The sequence below is a fragment of the Schistocerca cancellata genome, chromosome 2 (genome assembly GCF_023864275.1).
Source record: "Schistocerca cancellata isolate TAMUIC-IGC-003103 chromosome 2, iqSchCanc2.1, whole genome shotgun sequence".
NCBI classification, from domain to species: Eukaryota; Metazoa; Arthropoda; class Insecta; order Orthoptera; family Acrididae; genus Schistocerca; species Schistocerca cancellata.
In genome coordinates, this window is record NC_064627.1 from 398,736,838 (window position 1) to 398,756,593 (window position 19,756).

General features: G+C 42.8%; 1 protein-coding gene across 1 annotated transcript in view; it reads right to left on the minus strand.

Annotated features, from left to right (window-relative positions):
* The window catches only part of LOC126161827 (regulating synaptic membrane exocytosis protein 2), a 1,269,779-nt gene that overhangs the window by 1,154,667 nt on the left and 95,356 nt on the right, over window positions 1-19,756 (minus strand).

Sequence of the window (19,756 nt, forward strand, 5' to 3'; positions counted from 1 at the left end):
TAACAATTTTAATAGAAAAGAGGAAGTTTTAAAGTTGGACAACATATGGATGTCGACGATGCTCCAGCAGAATGACAATCGATTACTCTTAATCGAGGATGATGACACCTTCCAAAGATAGGCATACCGTCGGCATCACGCGACGAATGGTGGTGCCTTCTATGCGCTCTATAAATGCGAGAGTACCTGGAGCCTCAGTGGCAGTAGCCGGACGACCTCAGATGATGTCTCCCGCAGTGGAGACGAAACGTCAGGTGGAAATTTTATACACCGACCACGGCCTCTCAGCCCGAAAGTTTCAACTGAAGACAACACCGGCCGTGAAAGCCTACATTGTATGACTTTTGTCATTGTTCCTATTGTCGGCGCTCTTCACTCCTGAGACTGGTTTGATTCAGTTCTCCAAGCTAGTCTGTTCTGTGCACGTCCCTTCACCTCTACATAACTACCGCAACCTGCATCCTCTTGTACCTGCTTACTGCAGTCAGGCTCTGACTCTTACTTTACCCCAACACCCTCCCACCCTTACCTACTTGATACCTCAGCTTCAAGTGATCTCATGTCTTATTAACATATAATACAGTCAGTGGTTGGGAAGGGAGTGAGAAAGGGTTGTTGCCTTTCCCCGATGTTACTCAATCTGTATATTGAACAAGCAGTAAAGGAAACAAAAGAAAAATTTGGAGTAGGTATTAAAATCCATGGAGAAGAAATAAAAACTTTGAGGTTCGCCGATGTCATTATAATTCTGTCAGAGACAGCAAAGGACTTGGAAGAGCAGTTGAACGGAATGGACAGTGTCTTGAAAGGAGGATATAAGATGAACATTAACAAAAGCAAAACGAGGATAATAGAATGTGGTCGAAGTAAGTCGGGTGATGCTGAGGGAATTACATTAGGAAATGAGACACTTAAAGTAGTAAATGAGTTTTGCTATTTGGGGAGCAAAATAACTGATGATGTTCGAAGTAGAGAGGATATAAAATGTAGACTGGCAATGGCAAGGAAAGCGTTTCTGAAGAAGAATAATTTGTTAACATCGAGTATAGATTTAAGTGTCAGGAAGTCGTTTCTGAAAGTATTTGTATGGAGTGTAGCCGTGTATGGAAGTGAAACATGGACGATAAATAGTTTGGACAAGAAGAGAATAGAAGATTTCGAAATGTGATGCTACAGAAGAACGCTGAAGATTAGATAGGTGGATCAGATAACTAATGAGGAGGTATTGAATAGAATTGGGGAGAAGCGGAGTTTGTGGCACAATTTGACTAGAAAACGTGATCGGTTGGTAGGACATGTTCTGAGCCATCAAGGGATCACAAATTTAGCACTGGAGGGCAGCGTGGAGGGTAAAAATCGTAGGGGGAGACCAAGAGATGAATACACTAAACAGATTCAGAAGGGTGTAGGTTGCAGTAGGTACTGGGAGATGAAGAAGCTTGCACAGGATAGAGTAACATGGAGAGCTGCATCAAACCAGTCTCAGGACTGAAGACCACAACAACAACAACAACCTCAGCATTTGTCCTATCAACCTATCCATGCTGATGAGAGACATTTCCTTGGCCCCGATTCGATTAAACTTCGTAAGATGTTCGGGTCTATTTTGAACTGCAAGGACACTTGAAGGTCTATAATTCTGAAAATATTTGATTTTAATGAATTCCCTTCACTGACTTTATTTGTCACCTACTCTAGCAGAAAAAAACTACTTTGGAGCTTTTAGTTTACTATTCACAGAAGTAGTACTCCTCAAGCTGTTCGTCTGTTTTTAGCACTCCGTATTTTAGTCTGCGTTGCTACAGCAAATTTTCACCTTCACTGCTACAACAGGTTCTGACTGTATGGAATTTGTCAGGGACGCGTATGCATGCAGTAAGGCGGGCGTAAAGATACTGTCCTTTTGAACAGTGGAGTGTCTATTTCCGTGGAAAGTAGGGAAGGTCATTGTTTTCTGTTGTAATCAAATCAATTTATAAAGAGATTCATTGCTACGCAGGTCACTTCTTTTCTACCTTTACAATTGATATGTGTCGTAAGTGTTTTTTTAATTGGGATAATGGCCGTTTTGAACGATGATGAAACTGCAAACACACTGCTAAACATATCTTGTAGTGATGAAATAGTTTCCGAGAATGTAGATCATATTTCGGAAAGCAGCTCTTCACCAGATGATACACCAGAACAGCAAATGGTAAGCAGTGCTGTTCTGATTTCAAAGGGTAGATCAGTCGAATGGAAGACAGAACCCCTGCTTCAAGTGAGGCGGGATGTTGCATATAATATAGGTCACTTGACTCAAGACCAGCAAAGTTTGCCAATTTCTGCAGTGCAACTGAATACTCATCTTTCAAACTGTTCCTTCCTCCATGAAAACATTGTACTGGGCCATTGAAAACAATATACTCGGCCATTCTAATGGATAGTGGATAATGGAGATAAGTCGAAAACATTAAATGTTCTGCCGTAGATGCTTACATAGATTTGTTGTTATTTGCTGGAGTATAATGTTACCTAATAAGTCCACAGAAAGTTTGTGGGACGAATGCAACGATCGTCCAATTTTCGGAGCAACAGAGTCACTAGAAACGTTCAGAAAGATACCAAGGGTTGTTTAATTTTTTGACCGTGATACAAGATGACGAAGACATGAACAAGATAACTTTACACCTTTAAGGGATGTATGAGATGAATGGGTAGAGATATTATGTAAGTGATACAATCCCAACACGTTTGTTACTTGCATTCAGGGGAAACTGCCCTTTCCACCAGTATATGTCTAGTAAACCAGCAAATTATGGCATCACGGTTCCGGTACTTGGTGACAATGAAACAAGTCACATACGAAATATTCAGCCATATACCTGGAAATGACCAGGAGCACCCCTGAAAAGAGCCAATGCTTAAAGTTTGTAACTGACCTGTCTTACAGCTTGAAAGGGCGTAACATTACCTGTGACGATTTTTTCACTTCCTGTGAGCTACGACAAATGCCGAGGAAGAGAAATATCATGGTCGAAACTGTGTGAAGAATAGGCATTCCCTCCCACTAAAACTATTGCAGACCAGGGGGTTCCTAGTTACATGTTAACCCCAGGTTTCACAAAGGGCACAATACTTGTATCATACATACCAACGAAAAACAAATTTTATTCTGGAAATCACTCTGTATCACCATGTAAAAGTCAGTGACGGCATCAAAAGAAAACCTCCGATTAAGTTAGACTACAGTGCTACGAAAGAAGCCTTGGACACACTACGACAAGAAGGTATTGTATCATACAGTAAAGAAGAAGACAAATGGCCTATTTTTGTGTTATCAGAAATCATTTACATACCTGTGTATAGCTCTTCACGCGGTGTTCAAGGCAATTTACCCCCAGTGTAAAACAAACACACTACAGCGAATACGATTGTTCATAGAAACTCTTGGCGAGAAGCTAATTCATGTGGAATGAAGAGACGAGGGTATTTTCCAAGAGGAAATGCTGCAAGGGAAGCTGCAGAGACAAGTACATACTTCGAATTTCCGTCCGCCACATCGGAGGGAAATGATCCTAGGAGTACGTTGAGAGGGAGATATCATCCCTGTGGAAAAACTGAAGTTAAGTGTGCTAAGTGTAAAATATGCACTTGCAAGAAACATCTTACATACACGTGTAAAAACTGTCAGTAAACGTTAGGCATAGGGTAGTAAAATCAACACAGACATCACTATAAAATTCGATTATTGTGTTGCTGTACTATTCTATTATGCAGTGTGAATGATTAATGCGCTAAACTATCTGATTTCAATACACTGTTGTGTAAAAGTACACCTACCAGAAACAGAAAAGAACTGCGTCTTTTTGACCTAAACATCTTGAGTGCATGTGCAAATTGAACATCTTAGAAGGTTAAGTGTGTCTTCATTAGCTGACCAGTCTACCTATATAACATTCAGCTTTCTTCTGGAGCGCTACATTTAAGAAGTTTCTTTTCTCTTGTTGTCTGTACTGGTTATCGGTAACGTTTGGCTACCATATTAGGCTGCAATGTAGACAAATACTTTTAGGAAGGACATAAAAGAAATACAAGGGAAACTGCCATCGCGCTCCTCTCAGATTTAGTGGTAATATTGCTCAGTGGACAGCCCTTCAAAAACTGAACACAGATCAAGCATGAAAACAGGAAGAAGGTGTACTGAACTGTGAAAAAAAAAGCAAAACAGAAACAGTGGACGATCTAAGTTCGAGATGTGCTTCACAACTATCACGCATTACAACCATCACGTCGTCGTAGTTGTATGGTCATGATGTTGGTCTGCGAAGTAAATATCCCTCGTATCATTTTTTTCCACAAAATTATGAACTTTCCGTCTTTTCACTGACGTGTCTGTTCTCCTGCTGCAGTCTTGGCAGTTGTCATACCGTACGTTGGTTATAGGATATGAGTCATGTGGTAAGAGTATATTACCGTCGCCACTTAAAGTGATGAATAGTGAGAGATGTCGTATAGACCTCTCACAGAAATGAAAACAACAAATAATCGGATGTGAAGTATATTACAACAAAGCAATTCAAGAGTCAAAACTTCCAAAACGGGACGCAAGAGTCATAACATGTAGTACTTGTGTAGAACAAACTGGAGGTACGTACGTCTGTAGGTCACTTTCTCACACATCTCTGTTGCGAACTGGCGTTACACCACTACACGAACATAGATTTGAATATAGCGAACAGACATGTCAATGGACGGACAGATAGTTCATAATTTTGTGAAAAAGAAAAAAGAAAAAAAAAAAAAAAAACGTTGGGCTCGCGGGAGCTCTCAACACGTGATCATATAACTATGACGCCGCAGCTTCGCACACTCGCTCGATCTTGCACCTCTTGTATCGTTCAATGTTTCGAGTTTTTTTTCTTTTTTCACGTTTATATCTTCTTCCTGTTTTCATGCTTGATCTGTGTGCAGTTTTTGACGGGCTATCCAATTGGCCATCTTACCACTAAATCTGAAGGGGGTTCGATGGGGAGTTCCCCTTGCTATATTTGTGACAGATGTTAACGCATTTCCCTTTATCAGAAAAGCTAGTTTGCTATTGCCATACTGCATTTCATATCCTGCCTGTTTCTGCAGAAAATGTTCATATTTGTGTGAATTCCTATGGTACCAAACTGCTGAGGTCATCGGTCCCTAGACTTACACACTACTTAAACTTAACTTACGCTAAAGACAACACACACACCCATGCCCGAGGGAGGAATCGAACCTCCGGCGGGAGTGACCACCCGATTCGTGACATGGCGCCTCTAACCGAGCGGCCACTCCGCGCGACGACTATTTCAGGCATCGTCAGTTATTTCGCTACCTAAATAGCAGAACTCGCCTATTTTAAAGTCTCATTTGCTAATCTGATTAAATTAAGCTCGGCTAATTTAATTCGACTACACTCCACTGTCCATGTTTTACCTGTTATTTTAATACACTACCCACTCTGTTCAAATGATCTTCCAAGTTCTTCACATCTCCATCTCTGATAGTATTACAGTGTGTCAATTTTTGAACAAATGTTATTGATCATGTCGGATGTCTTACAGGTCTACAAAATTCTGTACAGGTCGCCCAGCCAGTCTAATAATCATCTCGAATTTTTCTTATATGTTATATTGTTCGATAACAGTTCATTAGGGCGATCGTCCCAAGTAACATCGTTGCCTCTGCACAAATTGTTTATTTCGTTGAACTGATAACGAATCTCCCCTCAATAGACTCACTGTGTACAGACCATAGGGAACGTGGGGGATGCCGGCCGCGGTGGTCTAGCGGTTCTGGCGCTGCAGTCCGGAACCGCGGGACTGCTACGGTCGCAGGTTCGAATCCTGCCTCGGGCATGGGTGTGTGTGATGTCCTTAGGTTAGTTAGGTTTCAGTAGTTCTAAGTTCTAGGGGACTTATGACCTAAGATGTTGAGTCCCATAGTGCTCAGAGCCATTTGAACCATTTGAACGTGGGGGATGAATGACGTGTTGACTGCAGGCCGTCGCCGTCAGCCTTAGGCCGCCTGTTCTCTGTTGCAGTGGCACCCACTTAGCTATGCCGTGTCTCCTTGCTAAATACTTTGCGCGCCTGGATCTTAAATGAGCAAATTTACATTTCTAAGGATCCACCATGGCTTGCTGGTGGCTTTCAAAGCCATTCTGGGGGCACCCAACTGTTACTTGTATAGGGACAAACTTCCTTACGGTCCGTGAAAAACTTCTAATTGAACCCTACCTAAGGATGCCTACATGTTGTTTCCCTTGACTAGGGGTGGTGTACACTTGCACGTCTGGAGTTAGAAGTGTGATCTCCCACATTTCGGTCTGAAAGGATGGCCATTATGCCGGCTGGGGTGGCCGAGCGGTTCTAGGCGCTATAGTCTGGAACCGTGCTACAGCTACGGTCGCAGGTTCGAATCCTGCCTCGGGCATGGGTGTGTGTGATGTCCTTGGGTTAGTTAGGTTTAAGTAGTTCTAAGTTCTAGGGGACTGATGGCCTCAGAAGTTAAGTCCCATAGTGCTCAGAGCCATTTTTTTATGACCATTATGTTTTGTAGCAACGCCCACCATTAGTTACATGATGAGATTGCATCTTAAAAATGTATGTTAGGACGGCCATTGAGAGGTGTTCATGTTTGATCTGTGTAGTTGTTATCCGGAGCTTAACGACAGCAGAACTGCTCCAGAGGCTGTAGATCGTGACATTATGTCCCTATTGAGAGTTTAAAGATAATTACCGTTGTTTTGGCAGCATAAACATACACAGCTGCTACTGTCGTCTGCAGTTGTTTCACTTAATTTAAATGATGTCTCTGATTATTTCTGACAGTTACCTTGTGAATTCTGTTAGAGAAAAGTTGCTTGATTACGCAGTCATTTTATGCATTGATTATTAAGCAGGAGTCAAGTATTTTTGTTTGTTTGTGCTACCGTCCGTTAGTAGTAACATCGGGCGGCCCAACTGGCATTTCGGCAGCCTGTTAACAACTCACAGTTGCTCTCTGAGATGAAATGTGAGCATAGATTGTTACGGAGAAGAGTATGGTCCACTCATCTCGCCGACTGTGAACACTGATCAGGGTGCTAGTACTGCAGCATTCGCTGGGGTGCTTTACACTGTGAATGGTAATTGTGAGAAAAGAACGAGACAGTAAGGTAAATTATCAGCTTGTTGTCGAGATAAAAGTTCTCACAAAAGATAGTCCCACAACCAGCGCAGCAGCTGATGTTTCCACTCAGAAGAATTTTATATAAACTGTTTGAAATACCAACACTTTTAGTACAACCACCCTTTCAAGATTTGATCTAGTTTAAAGCAGCAAAATGCATTCATTGCGAGTACGTAAGATAATAAATTGGGCCTTTTCTTTCTTTAGAATTTCACCAGTTGGAAATATTATCCTAGATTAAATTATTTGTTAAAGTCATTAATGTGACGAGATCCACAAAGAAAATAACCATACAAAGCAATCGGCGGTTATTAATGTTGCATAATTTTGATTCACAGATTATTACCAGATACCTGCATAATAATACACTCCTGGAAATTGAAATAAGAACACCGTGAATTCATTGTCCCAGGAAGGGGAAACTTTATTGACACATTCCTGGGGTCAGATACATCACATGATCACACTGACAGAACCACAGGCACATAGACACAGGCAACAGAGCATGCACAATGTCGGCACTAGTACAGTGTATATCCACCTTTCGCAGCAATGCAGGCTGCTATTCTCCCATGGAGACGATCGTAGAGATGCTTGATGTAGTCCTGTGGAACGGCTTGCCATGCCATTTCCACCTGGCGCCTCAGTTGGATCAGCGTTCGTGCTGGACGTGCAGACCGCGTGAGACGACGCTTCATCCAGTCCCAAACATGCTCAATGGGGGACAGATCCGGAGATCTTGCTGGCCAGGGTAGTTGACTTACACCTTCTAGAGCACGTTGGATGGCACGGGATACATGCGGACGTGCATTGTCCTGTTGGAACAGCAAGTTCCCTTGCCGGTCTAGGAATGGTAGAACGATGGGTTCGATGACGGTTTGGATGTACCGTGCACTATTCAGTGTCCCCTCGACGATCACCAGTGGTGTACGGCCAGTGTAGAAGATCGCTCTCCACACCATGATGCCGGGAGTTGGCCCTGTGTGCCTCGGTCGTATGCAGTCCTGATTGTGGCACTCACCTGCACGGCGCCAAACACGCATACGACCATCATTGGCACCAAGGCAGAAGCGACTCTCATCGCTGAAGACGACACGTCTCCATTCGTCCCTCCATCCACGCCTGTCGCGACACCACTGGAGGCGGGCTGCACGATGTTGGGGCGTGAGCGGAAGACGGCCTAACGGTGTGCGGGACCGTAGCCCAGCTTCATGGAGACGGTTGCGAATGGTCCTCGCCGATACCCCAGGAGCAACAGTGTCCCTAATTTGCTGGGAAGTGGCGGTGCGGTCCCCTACGGCACTGCGTAGGATCCTACGGTCTTGGCGTGCATCCGTGCGTCGCTGCGGTCCGGTCCCAGGTCGACGGGCACGTGCACCTTCCGCCGACCACTGGCGACAACATCGATGTACTGTGGAGACCTCACGCCCCACGTGTTGAGCAATTCGGCGGTACGTCCACCCGGCCTCCCGCATGCCCACTATACGCCCTCGCTCAAAGTCCGTCAACTGCACATACGGTTCACGTCCACGCTGTCGCGGCATGCTACCAGTGTTAAAGACTGCGATGGAGCTCCGTATGCCACGGCAAACTGGCTGACACTGACGGCGGCGGTGCACAAATGCTGCGCAACTAGCGCCATTCGACGGCCAACACCGCGGTTCCTGGTGTGTCCGCTGTGCCGTGCGTGTGATCATTGCTTGTACAGCCCTCTCGCAGTGTCCGGAGCAAGTATGGTGGGTCTGACACACCGGTGTCAATGTGTTCTTTTTTCCATTTCCAGGAGTGTAGATGTGAAATGCAACCTTATATGCCACCTATACATCTGTGTGCCCAGTCTCCGATCATCTCTACATCCGGTGTCGCAGTCAAAAGTCATAAAGACAATGTGCCAGCCAGTCAGCTGCGTAGCCTCTCTTTCAAAGTGGTTGCATAGTGGAGAAAGTCGTCTCAGTGAAGATGAGGATCGTTTCGTTCTAATCAGGAAACGTGAAGAGAACGAGTATGCTGTACTCAACTTTAAAATACCTAGAGAATATATTCGTAGCAGTCCTTCTGATTGACGACAGACGCGTGCAGCTGTGACGCCCAGGCCGATATATTTGATATATAGAATTACACATCGTCCACTCTTCGACAGCAAGAAGGCTTCCATTCTTCCCTTGATACTTGCTCTACCTCCCCCCGTCACCAACTACCACCACTGCCAACACTACTCACAGTATACACAGAGATACTTTCTGATGAGCTAACTGTCGGAAATGACTAATACACGAGTTTTCAAATCGCTGTTTGGTTCTAGATGCAACAATTCTCAACGTTCCATCCGGAGCCGGTGTGCTAGACAGTTTTATATACGTAACAGTTCCAGTCTCAGGATGTTCCAACACTGTTTTTCGACTCTACGGGGATGTGTTGAAAGTTATATGAAGATCAATCTCTTCCAACCTACAGGTAATTCCTCTGATCTGACCATTTTATCTATGAATGTATTACAACTATGAAATGTTACATCTGCAGACTGATATCAATTGTGGGACAGATCCATAACAATACGGAACTGGAGATCATAAACTGAAGAAACGCAATTGTATTATTTCCCATAACAGTCTACTGGTTTCCCCAGTGGAACGTCCGCTCATTTGTAGTAAGTGAAGACAGCAGCTCAGAGAACTTTAAATGCGAAATATTTCTGCGGCATGAATTTCAGAAACGTGGTTCAAACACAAGAGATATATCTATTTTAGAGGACCCAATCTTATCCACTGGGATAGGCCAGAGAGGAAAGGAAACATCGCCATTCAGTAGCGAAAACATTTTATATTCTCAGAATGAGGTTTAACCTTCCTCCACAAGATTGCGTTCTCCAATAGTGCGAACTAGAAAACGAACTATATAATTCACCCTGCTATCGAAACATTGCTTCGCGAAAAGCAGGACAAGTGGAATACAATAGAACGAACTTTTATCCCAGCTGGGACCACCTCTGGTGCTATGAGACGATTTCAACTCCCACAACTCAAAAGAGTGAGAAAGTCTTACAGACGTTTCAGGAGGAAGTTTAGCTAATGTATAGTGAGTAATCACCTGATAATCTCACCGATGACTCTTCTACCCTTGTTGTTCTTCCTCATAGAACCGATTCTGGTGCGACCGTCAGATTTTGTTCGCTACGAACTAGCAATATATCTGCTTAAATTACTACGCATTCGTCACGTATTAAACGTTAAGGCTTTCTTTTTTTGTTCCCAAACGACATGTAAGAACGTTTAAGATCAGAAGATCCTTCGCATGGTCGCATATACACTGAAATTTCCTCGCAGATTAAAACTGTGTGCCTCACGGAGACTCGAACTTGGGAACTTTACCTTTCGCGTGCAAGCACTCTACCAACTGAGCTACCCAAGCACGACTCACGCCCTGTCTCCACCGCTCTAATTCCCCCAGTACCTCGTCTCCTACCTTCCAAATTTCACAGAAGCTCTTCTGCGAACCTTGCAGAACTAGCACTCCTGGAAGAAAGAATAGGAGACAAGATACTGGCGGAAGTAAAATTGTGAGGATGGGTCGTGGGTTGTTGTTTGGTAGCTCAGTTGGTAGAGCACTTACCCGCGAAAGGCATAGGTCCCGAGTTCGTGTCTCGGTCCGGCACACAGTTTTAATCTTCCAGGAAGTTTCATATCAGAGCACACCCCGCTGCAGAGTGAAAATTTCATTCCGCACATACACTGTCTGTTCGAAAGTATCCGAACACCCGTAAGTAATGCGGAATTAACAGCTAGATGTCACGAGTAGCGGACTCAACTGTATAAAAGGTGGCGGAGAGTATTTTGCTGTCAGTAGAGAAGTGGTAACATCAGAATGGGTCATTCAGCAGAGTCCCGTGATTTTGAACGTGGACTAGCCATCGGATGTGACCTGAGCAACAGACCAATGAGAGAAATTTCATCCCTTCTAAAGCTGCCCAGTCGACCGTAGATGATGTGATCGTGAAGTGGAATCACGGAGGAAGAGACGCAGCTGATCCAAGACCAGGCAGACTTCGAGCATTGCGGACGGGGATTGTAAACCATAGGAGGCCAATATCTCTAGCCCTGTAATAAATATCACACTACCGTCTTCGTGTTTCAAGATCTGTATACATAAACGCATGAGGAATGCATAAAGTTTTGGGCCTTCCAATCTGTCATAGAGGTCAACACTGCGCTACAATTTAACCTGCAATTAAAACATTTCTGATTTCGGAAATTTCAGGTGAGGAATGTGGTGATGACTAACTGCTAATAATTTATACCAGCCAATGTTCAGTTTTCCACATACACCAGATTCATATCAAGGATAATTCTCTCCAGAAATTGCAGGAGCAAACGAAGACATACTATCTGCTTGTTATTTTTCTGCAGTTCTTTGTAAAACGTTCCCCATACTCTATTGAGTTCCTTTTTTTCTCGTCGATTCCAAGTACAGCTGGTGCTATGTCAAAATTCTTTAGTCGCACCATACGTCACTACAGGAAAACTTTAAAATAAACCAAAATGCTTCACTGTCAGTTCAAATAGTAATCAACACAATTACCAGTTTCAATTTGCATCAGCAACCGTTTACGTATGTTACTGCCTCAATAGTATATTAAAAGACTAGTGCGTGCTGCACGGGAAGTGATGCAAGTACTGGGTTTGTATCACATCCGGGATAGGAAGTAACATGGCAGGAAAATGGTTGCTAAAGATAACCGAAGCTGGTAATAGTTGTCACTATCATGTGATTTATTTGAGTGATGAAATAGTATTTTATAAATAGCTCAAATGATTTGCGTGAGAAACGGCAGAGAATATAAGAAGACGATTCAAAACGTGTAGTACGGCGATTTTATTTCACGTAAACTGAGCACCACGATGGATATCGTTTCATGATTATTCCGAAAGTCATTGGCTCTGAGCACTAAGGGACTCAACATCTTGGGTCATAAGTCCCCTAGAACTTAGAAATACTTAAACCTAACTAACCTAAGGACATCACACACACCCATGCCCGAGGCAGGATTCGAACCTGCGACCGTAGCAGTCTCGCGGTTCCGGACTGCAGCGCCAGAACCGCACGGCCACCGCGGCCGGCCGGAAAGTCATTCATTGCAGCTCGTGCCTCCAGCGAGGAGAGCAATACAAGGATGAAGTTTCTTTTCTTTAGAGAAAAGCTGTAGTTAACAACATTTAAAGATAAAGAGTTTTTGGTTAATGCAATTTTTAGCGGTTATGTAGTTAATGGTGATATTTTATTCTGTTTTGTCATGAGTGACTTAGACATTTCCGGATTTATTGTCAGGTCTGATATATATCCGCAAATGTAACACACGACTTGCCCGAGTGCACAAGTATTTGTGTATTATGAATAACTGTGTGTCTATTGTTCCTAAAATACGTAATATTCTATTTTAATGCTGAAAACCACAACGTCCTAGTTAATGTACTTTGTGATAGTTATTATTTGCAAAATTTTTTGAATGTGTATAATTGTTAACGCAGTTGTAAAGACCGTTCATGCCGATTTGAGATCAACATTAAGTAATGCTCAAAATGACTTTTCCTCGGTACTCTACGCCGTCCTGGACGATGTCTGTCAGGTGATATTGTCAGTTCCTCTGTCGTCGTATTCCGAACAACGCTCTGTCGTAAATCGTTCTTTACCTCCTGTCGATTTTACTGATTAATTATTTTAAGGAATAGAGAGAATACTTGATGGTGAGTGTTGCTCATATTACCAGCAAAGTACACAAAGGCTAGGCTTTGATGTGCTGAAGACAGAATGAGGTACCGGTAAAGTAGAGGCAGGTAATGTTTATTACTGTACGACAACAATATGCTTGCCATACATCTTTATATTGTACTGAGTACAATTGAGCCCTGAATCGTTTCTATGATGTAATTTATGAGTAGAAAAGTGTCGGCGAATAATGGTCTCCGTATATCAGATGTACTCACCATCGACCGTCGACATGAAAAGGTGCGCAATACACCCCAAATAGCTTCTGTCAAGTCTAGAAGATTGAAACCAGGTAAAGTTAGTATGTCAGGGTTTCCACTCATGCGAACGTGGACGAAAGACTGTCGTGAGAAAGTTTACACTCGAAAATGGTATGTTTGAAATTTGCCTCTAGTTGGTTTGCGTGGTCGCATCACTGAGATACTAACTCCAATGAGAGATCCAATAAGAAAGCCACTGCACATCGATTTCACTGGTAAATTATTGTAAAGAAGAAAGAGAATACTTGATAGTGAGGATTGCGAAATTCTGAGAAACCACTTTCTAATGTTGGGTTAAGAACCGTATCGTTAAGAACCGTATCTTACTACAAAGTACATTTCAAGAAATTACCACAATGGCAAAACTTTGCGACATAGGACTTCACGGATTTACCGATATTTTTTTAATTTTTTTCGTGCGTACCGAATGAACAGAAAGGAGAAGAATGATTCTGGTGCACACATTCGAATATGAGGCTATGAACCATTACTTCCTACAATACACATTTCGGATAATGACCACAATGGTAGAAAAAAAAAATTAGCTAAATTAGGACTTACACGGATGTATCGACAATTTTTCGTCCTGTGTACCAAATGGAACAATGGAACAGGACATGGTATAATGATTTGGTACACACAACCAAATGCGGTGCTAAGAACCATTTTTTTTCTACAACATACGTTTCAAGTAATGACCACAATGGCGGAAATTAGCAAACTGCGGACTTAAACAGATTTACCGAAAATCTTTCTTCCTTTGAATTGAATGGAAGAGGATGGAGGAAAATGATTAAGTTATACTCATTTAAATGCGGGGCTAAGAAAAATTTCTTCCCACAAAGTACATCTCAGGCAATGAGCACAGTGTTGATAACTAAGAAAATTCTGACTTACGGGGATTTACCGACAATTTTTGTTTCTGCACACTGAATGGAACAGAAACGGGAAAATGATTCTGGTACACTAGAAACCTTCCGTCACCCGCTTTCCAGAGGATGGCGGACTACAGACGTGAATAAAGTTGTCAGAACTAGGGAGGAAGGAGGTGGCTACGTGGGACTAATGAGATGAGTCAAAGTTTATAAACTGTCGACATGTTTGTCATTCCCGATACTGCCAATACGATTTATTTTGCAGAATTAAAAAAAAAGAGAAGAACTATGTCTTTCAATCAATACTTCAGAATTTTTCAGAAATCGTGAGAGTCTAATCAGAGTTTCTCTAACAGAATTCAGTATTTCCGCTCATCGAACCTTCAGACAAGTCTTGGAGTTTCTCCCACGGTTTACCTTCCTGCAGTGCTCTAGGGATTCTGGTTTCCTAACCGCAGTGAGTTATCAATGGAGAAAATTTTGCGAGTCTGCCGCACAGCGCATTATCGTCTGACGTAAAGCAGAAGCAATTACTGAAATATCACAACATGTTACGTACTGGGAGAGCAAGTAGCAAAGAGGGTTGCAGTAGTGGTACGTTACAGTAACACTGTGTCTGATAAGATTAACAAAAATATTGGACCACATTAAAAACGAACTTCCTCATGGTAAACTACATTAGAGATAGGCATATTTTCACGGAGTCCTCTGCGCGGCGGGTAAGTCACCTAGCGGCTTAGCTACGGCGGACCAGATGATAGAAATCGAAGGCTGTTGAAGATTTTTAGGACGTAATAAGTGTTGATAGTGACATCGTCACGGAAAGTGATGTATAACTGCTTCGTCAAAATACTTCAGAGGTTAGCGATTTCACCACATTCAGTGTCCGAGAGGCTCATCAACAACAGGAGAAGATTATTACTGGAAGTGTAATTTGAATGCGGGTGGATTTCGCATGGGGCAGTGTGCGGGCAGCCAGCGACGCCGTTATAGCTGCGTTGATTTTTTGCACTTGATTATTTGGTTGTCGCGGCGTCTGTACAAAAGGATGTTTCCGACAACAAGGACTTCCATACGTAGAAATTTATTATAAAAATTAAGGAGAGGCTTACTCTGTAGGACTTGTCACCCGAAAAACATGCAGATGAAAACCTGAATGAGAAAATGTGAGATAAAATGACTACGATGTTCGATGGCAGTAAGTGCACATCACAGAAACAAAACACTCTGTGTGAGCTCTTCTACTATTATTTATATTTTATTAACACAATATGTACTTATAATTCGTGGAAAATAATCCAACTGCAATAACAGAACGCTTTCCTCTACAAAGTAATCGGTAAATAAGGTTCATGGTGTTAATTAGATCTATGACTGTATTCGCCGTGAGATATTCTAAAGAATCGTACGTAACTTAGTAGAGCATTACATACGTTAACAATGTTTACGGGAAAATTGAAGTGGTCTATGAAAGATCCTCCACTTGTTTGCTATTATCCTCAACGTCTAGCTCAAGAATGACGATAGGTAAATATTTCTCGTTTCACAAGAAATAATATATATATATATATATATATATATATATATATATATATATATATATATATATATATATACACTCCTGGAAATTGAAATAAGAACACCGTGAATTCATTGTCCCAGGAAGGGGAAACTTTATTGACACATTCCTGGGGTCAGATACATCACATGATCACACTGACAGAACCACAGGCACATAGACACAGGCAACAGAGCATGCACAATGTCGGCACTAGTACAGTGTATATCCACCTTTCGCAGCAATGCAGGCTGCTATTCTCCCATGGAGACGATCGTAGAGATGCTGGATGTAGTCCTGTGGAACGGCTTGCCATGCCATTTCCACCTGGCGCCTCAGTTGGACCAGCGTTCGTGCTGGACGAGCAGACCGCGTGAGACGACGCTTCATCCAGTCCCAAACATGCTCAATGGGGGACAGATCCGGTGATCTTGCTGGCCAGGGTAGTTGACTAACACCTTCTAGAGCACGTTGGGTGGCACGGGATACATGCGGACGTGCATTGTCCTGTTGGAACAGCAAGTTCCCTTGCCGGTCTAGGAATGGTAGAACGATGGGTTCGATGACGGTTTGGATGTACCGTGCACTATTCAGTGTCCCCTCGACGATCACCAGTGGTGTACGGCCAGTGTAGGAGATCGCTCCCCACACCATGATGCCGGGTGTTGGCCCTGTGTGCCTCGGTCGTATGCAGTCCTGATTGTGGCGCTCACCTGCACGGCGCCAAACACGCATACGACCATCATTGGCACCAAGGCAGAAGCGACTCTCATCGCTGAAGACGACACGTCTCCATTCGTCCCTCCATCCACGCCTGTCGCGACACCACTGGAGGCGGGCTGCACGATGTTGGGGCGTGAGCGGAAGACGGCCTAACGGTGTGCGGGACCGTAGCCCAGCTTCATGGAGACGGTTGCGAATGGTCCTCGCCGATACCCCAGGAGCAACAGTGTCCCTAATTTGCTGGGAAGTGGCGGTGCGGTCCCCTACGGCACTGCGTAGGACCCTACGGTCTTGGCGTGCATCCGCGCGTCGCTGCGGTCCGGTCCCAGGTCGACGGGCACGTGCACCTTCCGCCGACCACTGGCGACAACATCGATGTACTGTGGAGACCTCACGCCCCACGTGTTGAGCAATTCGGCGGTACGTTCACCCGGCCTCCCGCATGCCCACTATACGCCCTCGCTCAAAGTCCGTCAACTGGACACACATGTGTCAATGTGTTCTTTTTTCCATTTCCAGGAGTATATATATATATATATATATATATATATATATATATATATATATATATATATATATATATATAATTCGTGGAATATATATATATATATATATATATATATATATATATATATGGTAAGATCTCCTGGGACCAAACTGGTTAGGTCATCGGTCCCTAAGCACACACACTACTTAATCTAACTTTAACTTACGCTATGGACAACACACACAGGCATGCCCGAGGGAGGACTCGGACCTCCGACGGGGAGGGGGGGAGGGAGGGGGGATGCGGGGGGTGAGCCACGCGAACCGTGACAAGACGTCTAAGACCGCGCTGCTATCCCGCGCGGCCCAAGAAAGAACAGACATTCCCTTTAAGAGCGGGATTGCAACAATAGTATGTACTCAACATCTTCCTTTGTTTCGCCTCACGATTCCAGAGATACAGAGCCGTAGCTGGCTCCTTAACCTCCGTCGCGCGACTGACACATGGGCTGCGGCCAGCGGACCGACTGCCATGCCGGCCTGCCACTAAAGTGCTTCTCCGACCTGAAGCAGTACACGCCCCTGATAGCGGTGCACGTTGGCGTGTTGCTTCCTGGCACGGAGAGAGGTAGTTGACCCGAATCCACCTCGCAGAAACGACCAGGGCTAGTAAGCTGGACAGCCAGGATGTGGTTTTTATCCGATTTGCAACGTCCGACTAGGTAAACGTCGGGTTGGTACCCACGACCCACCTCAAATACACGCTGCCAAAACATTTAGGAAAAGTTCTCACACTTATACATGAGGTTACTCTACTCACAGATAGATGGGATGCATACATTCCGTCCTGGAGGGTGAAGAAAAGACTGATGGCTGTAAATGTTTAGTCTTTTTAAACCCATGATCATCAGTATCCTAAAGCAGTGCGACACAATTAATGAATTTAAAACTTTTCCCAGTGCGGTTAGGTACGCTACAAAACATTTGGGGTAAATTAACGTGGCATGATGGGACTGAGGTCACGTAGTCGTTGATTGAATCTCACTAATAGCATAATCTTTTTAATTCTATATTTATTATAAAACGGAAGTGTTTAACAACAAACGTTCTATCATAATTTTTTATTTGTAATTACTCGTCACATGAACACAATTTAAAATTTGGAACAGACTTGCAAAATGCCTTGTTGTTAAATGAAATTTTGCACTCTCTAGGACTAAAATAACATTTCATTTTCAGTTTTATGTATCGAATTTTTGTACCGAATTTTCATTTAATACTGCATTTTGAAATAAAAAGCTGTTTTTATTAAAATGTTATTTAATATTTGAAGGGCTCGGAGAAATAGTCATAAGCCACAACCTTTTCGAAATTGAGTTTTTCATGCTACAAAATTCTTAATAATGCTTTCTTTCTATTTTCTTGAAAAAGTTCTGTCTTTCTGCAGCAGGTGGCAGGCTATGACGGAGTGCAATTCTACGCCCTGCATCTGGCTATATTTTTAAAAGATACATAGTTACAAGACACAGCAAAATGGCAGATGGCCCAGGAACACCTGAATCGTCTTTGCATCTTCAACAAATATATGTGACGGACTGTAGTGGAACTGAAGGTCTTCATCCTTTGGATATAGAGAGCGATAAATCGTGACGTCGGTCGACCAACGGTTTCAATTCAGATGATGTTTTGGTAAGTATATAAAACGGTTTTTTTCTGATGACTAATATCCTGTGGCTTGTGACTTTGTTTCTCTTAACCTTGCTGACACATTTGATCGTCGTCCTCCTTAATGATGGAAGTTGATGGGCACATTTCTATGGCTGCTTAATGCTGCGAGAAAGTAGTTTTAATGGCAACAAATGTGTAAAGAAATTTGGTGAAAGCCATTTCGGCAATATTTTCTTTTTTGTGCAGCTTATGACTATGTCTCACGGAAATTCTGAGACTATTTTGCTCTTCATTTAAAGCTTGAAATAAGTAGAGTAAATGGAAAATCACCTGAGAAACCAAAGCCTTCACAGAAAAGAAAACGAAATACTGATAAGTGGAAAAAATGAAGACGAAACGGCAACTAAATGCTGGTCACTTGTATATGTCTTCAAAAACTAACAAGATTGTTTAGGAAGCCTCGACTGTAAGTTCATGTACTTGTTCTAATAAGTGCTACTCAAATCTACTTGGGAAAGAAGAAAACATTTTCCATTCATTTTGGGACATGGGAAACTGGAGTGCCCAGAATGCTTACCTGATGAGCTGTATAAAAATGGTACTGAAAAAACGGAGGTTTGTTCAATTTTTAAATACAAATTTTCTAATATCTTGTAAATTTAGTTTACTTTGTTCTATTTTATCATAATTTCTTTCACAGCAATCCAGAAAACACTAGTAAGAAAACGTCATGTGGGTCTCTTACGTTTTCCTGTGACTTGAAGGTATGTGGAGTGGAAGTCATGATCTGCAGGAAGCTTTAGTAGGCGTCCTTGGCTTACAGAGTCATTTGGGAAGAGTGAGGAATTTAAAACAGTAAATGAGGCAGGGTTTTGCAGTTCCAAAATAAGACTGAAGAGATTTGTGTGTTACACTGCTATTATATTAGGCATTTGCTCAAATAGAATATTATAGAGATATTTGTATAAGGAAGAGAATCTGAGCTCAATTATTTATTTATTTCAGGAAAACATGGAAACTATCCACATAAATTCCAAGATGAAGCTGTACAAAGTGTCAGAGATTTTCTCAATGCCATACCAAGTATAACAGTAATTACAACAGGCAACAGAACCCCAGCAAAGTGTATTGGCAATGTGATCTCACAACTGCGATCTTATTTCGTGATAAATACTCGGAATACTGCAAAGAGAAGCATGTTCCTACAGTATCTGAAAGTAAATTCAGAGAAACTCTGT